Consider the following 4,801-nt stretch of genomic DNA (forward strand, 5'->3'; position numbering starts at 1 on the left):
TGGGAGAAGACATTTGCAAATTATATATCTGACAAGGGGTTAATATTCAAAATATACAACATGAAAAAAAGCAAACAACTCAATTAAAAAATGATCAGAGGACCTGAATAGACATTTTTCCAGAGAAGACATACAGTTGGCCAGCAAACACATGAAAATATTCTCACCATCACTCATTATCAGGGAAATGCAAATCAAAAACCACAATGAGGTATCACCTCACACCTGTCAGATGGCTATTATCAAAAAGACAACAAATAACAAGTGTTTGCAAGGATGTGGAGAAAAGGGAACCCTCATGCACTGTTGGTGGGAATGTAAATTGGTACAGTTGCTATGGAAAACAGTATAGAGTTTCCTCAAAAAATTAAAAATAGAACTACCATATGAGGGGGAATTAGATGAAGGTAGTCAAAAGGTACAAACTTCCAGTTATAAGATAAATGAGTACTAAGGATGTAATGTACAACATAATAAAGACAATTAACACTGACAATATTATAATGAAAACTGTTGAGAGTAAATCCGAAGAGTTCTCATCACAAGGAAAAAGTATTTTTTTTGCTATTTCTTTAATATTGTATCTATATGAGATGATGGATGTTCACTAGACTTATTGTGGTCGCTATTTCATGATGTAAGTCAGATCTTTATGCTGTACACCTTAAACTTATATAGTGCTGTATGTCAATTATATCTCAATAAAACGGGGGAAAAAAATCTTTCTTGCTCTAGTCCTGGAAATGGGCTTTAGAGCTAGAGTCTTAAGCTGGGACCACAAAGGGGGCATTAGAAATCCAAGAACCTTATAATATTCACACAAAATTTGTGTTTCATGGGTTTCTCGCTCTCTCTCAGTGTAGGAGTGGGGTTGTTGCAGGACTGTATCTGTGGTGTTGGCATGTTGGTGATCCCAGTTGCAGCAGAACATGTTTGCAGTGGCAGTGTAATGGCAGTGGGGGTAGTTCGAGGTCCATGTTCATGGTGTCCATGCAGGGTTGGTGGTGGTTGCCACAGGACCATGTGAGCAGTCAGGATCAGCTACATAATTCACAGAGCCTAGTGCAAAGTGCAAATGTGGAGACCAGTGTTCAAAAATGATTAAGCAATCCAAGGCGGTGACAATAGAGCATTAAACCAAGTGTGAGCCCTTCTGAACATGGCACCCTGTGCAACTGCTCAGCTTGCAGACCCAGGAGGCAGGCCCTATTAGCATTGTCAACAAGGTGCAGATGATGGTTGCTATGGGTTCACATTTGTAATGTCAACAAGTACTGATGCTTGTTGCTGCAGGACCAAGTTAGTGGGGTGTTTGTGTTTGACGATGCACAGCCTAGCTCCTCATGACACTGCCCACCATGTTCAGCTATTTCCAGGTGCCAGATCAGCTAGGAATCCTCACTCACCTATATTTGATAAATGCAGGTTTACTGGGTTTTGCTGTTAAAATTGCAGGAGGTGCTCAGCATGTAGCTCCCCTTTCTTGTTTTTTTTTTTTTTTTTTAGATACATTAGTGTTTTGTTGCTGTTGTTGTCATTTTTTAATTTATTTGGTTGCACTGGGTCTTAGTTGCAGCAGGCAGGCTCCTAAGTTGAGGCTCACGGTCTCCTTAGTTGTGGCTCTCCAGCTCCTTAGTTGCAGCACGTGGACTCCTTAGTTGCAGCAGGTGGGCTCCTTAGTTGTGGCATGCAAACTCTTAGTTGCAGCATGCATGTGGGATCTAGTTCCCTGATCAGGGATCGAACCTGGACTCCCTGCATTGGGAGCACTGGGTCCTATCCACTATGCCACCAGGGAAGTCCCCCCACTTTCTTGTTATACCTTCAGGAAGGCCAGGTGGGTGCTGGGCAGACACACCATGGCAATATTACCTGGGATTGACCAGGTCTTGTTCCAACGGGAGACTGGCCTTCTCATCCTGTGTGTGGGCTCCTTATGGAAGAGCTGGGAGCTGCTGCAGGAAGACTTCCTTTTGGCACTGAGCCAAGGCAGAGATCCTGGCTCAGAACTGCTTCTCTACCTTCACCCTGATGAAGCTGTGGCACTTCTCTTCACTGGGCGGGGCAGCCTAGGGTTCAGACACATCCAGCACTCCCTTCTCCTGGACTACAGAGTTAATGCCATCACCTTCTGCTCTACAACTTCTAGTAGGGGTGCCTGGCCCTGGCTCCACCTGCCTCCAAGCCCAGTAGACACTGGGTCCTGGAAGGGAGGAGACTTTTTCTCCTTTTCCTTAAACACATACACACACATACACACAAATAGAAGAAAATAAACACATTTTACCCACTTCCAAAAAAAAAAATGGGGTGGCAGCAGTGGCTTCAACAGCACTAAATTCCAGAAATAGCAGTGCAAACTGCATCTTCTAGTGCTTCACAGAAGTATAGCAACAGATTCCAAACCAGACACTTCTGTAAGGGTGGGTTTGGACATTTCTTCCTGGTTGCCTAGTCTCATTCCCAATTCTACAGCCCTCCCAGAGGTTCTGTGAGCTACCAATGTCTTAAAAACATAAAGTCTCTTTCCTATTTCAAAATCGGATTCATTTCTGTAGTTTATAACAGAGAACACCAACAGATATGTGACTTACATGCATTTACTGGGAAGCGGGCTATGGCTTTCATCAGATTCTCACAGAGGTTCTCTGCTTTAGAACCAAACCTAACTGAATTCCGATGTCAACTCTGTCCCTTCCTTGCTTCATGTCCTACTTCCCTCTTATATAAAACAGGTTTAATAAAATCTACTTTGCAGGGCTTCCCTGGTGGCGCAGTGGTTGAGAATCTGCCTGCCAATGCAGGGGACACGGGTTCGAACCCTGGTCTGGGAAGATCCCACATGCCACGGAGCAACTGGGCCCGTGAGCCACAATTACTGAGCCTGCGCGTCTGGAGCCTGTGCTCCGCAACAAGAGAGGCCGCGATGGTGAGAGGCCCGCGCACCGCGATGAAGAGTGGTCCCCACTTGCCGCAACTAGAGAAAGCCCTCGCACAGAAACGAAGACTCAACACAGTCATAAATAAATAAATAAATAAATAAAAGAACGTGAATTTCTTTAAAAAAAAAAAAATCTACTTTGCAGTATTTTCTGAGGAATAAGCAATAATTCAAGGGGGAAGTATCTAGCATACATGTACTTCATCAAGGTTAATTCCCTTTCTCTAGACTCCTTTAAACTATAAATTAAACTTAGTTTCATTTTAAGAAAGGGGGTTGTTAGGTAGAGTTAAAAAACAAAGATCAGTGATAACACAAACGTACTTAATATTTGTTTAAAAAATCAGGTATTCTAAATTTATTAAAGATGTTTTGAAAATACAAATAAAATCTACAGAAAACTGAGATGAGATTAAAGTATTCTATAAACAATACAGGGAAAGATGAACAAAAAACTGGGCATAAGAATTAAATACCATTATAGTTCAAGATCGACACAAATGTTTCATTTCTGGGACTGATAGGTCAGGTGAAGTCCATATGCATAATATCACTGAATTTCAGAATGGCATTTGATAGAGTTTCATTATATTTGGTGATGACCTTGTTAGACATGAGATAAGACCTGTGCTGGAAGTGACTCCGTGTAGTGGGTTCATAACTGGTTGAATGACCAGAGTCTAAAACACAGATTATGGATTGAGGGAGCAGGGTTTAATGAGGCACATCATAGGGCAACTTCCTTGGTTGTATACACATGCTTCTTATTACTTTGGTGAGGCCAGTTGAATCAAGAAATACATAGTAAAAGCCTACTATATGCCGTGCATTGTACTAGGCACTGAATATACAATGGTGAAAAAGAGAGAGCACATGTTCACTCAAGAGAAGAAAAAGTTTCTGCCTAAGCCGTCAAAACCAGAATGGGCGGACTGGTGCAGTGAGGGTAATTGTGTTGAAACGTTCAAGCAGAGGCTCGTCCATGATCATTTAGGTGGATGTCTCCAAAGACCTTCATCCAGGACTGACCAGGTGTAGAAAGAGCGGGGACGATAAAAAATGAAGAAGAGATGTCCCTGCCTTCAATCTAATATCGTGCTTGACATAAAGAGTTGCATGGTAATTAGTAAGGCATGTTAAAATCATACTGTCACTCAAAACTGTCCTATTTTGGAAAGATTCTTTCCCCTAAATATTAGCTTTTACAACTCCTCGTGTATTTTTTTTAAAACTATATTGCCAAAATATTTGGTATTTCATTTTTTTGCAATTAAAATAGCATTGATTTATGACCTAACATAAGCAAACACACACTCTGACTCTAAAGACTGAAAAGCCGTTCTCTCTGCATGCCACCATGGAACCCATCCAATAATCAAGGCTCCACGTTTCCTGTAAAATGGACTCAGACTTTGCCTCCAGCTGTACAATATAGAACCCTGTAGACAACATTTTTAGAAGTCCAATGCACTATCCATTGCGCCACAGAGCCCGACTAGACAACATTTTAAAATTTGCCATTAAAAGTATAAGAACGTTTTCCAGACCCTACAGAAAACTACTCTTTCAGACAATGGGAATCACTTTTTTCATAGCACAAAACTGAAAAAGGCACTATAAGTCAGAAACTTTATACTCAGAGAGCACATGTATTCATTTATTTCAAATTCCATCTGAGAATGAACCGCAGCTGCAGTGACCTACAATTTGCTACAGACTGATTTAGTCTAAAAAGACCCAAAATAGCCTTTCTACTCAGCATACAGTATCTACTCATCTATTCTGAGAATCTAATCTTTGCTGCATACTTTCTCCAGATATGGATATGCTTTGTGATAGTCACTTGACTTTGATCACCAA

General features: G+C 41.4%; 1 pseudogene; it reads left to right on the plus strand.

Annotated features, from left to right (window-relative positions):
• The first annotated feature begins 1,358 nt into the window (after nucleotides 1–1,358).
• LOC118902751 lies at nucleotides 1,359–3,979 on the plus strand (annotated as a pseudogene).
• Nucleotides 3,980–4,801: the final 822 nt, after the last annotated feature.

This window comes from Balaenoptera musculus, chromosome 10 (genome assembly GCF_009873245.2).
Source record: "Balaenoptera musculus isolate JJ_BM4_2016_0621 chromosome 10, mBalMus1.pri.v3, whole genome shotgun sequence".
Lineage (NCBI taxonomy): Eukaryota > Metazoa > Chordata > Mammalia > Artiodactyla > Balaenopteridae > Balaenoptera > Balaenoptera musculus.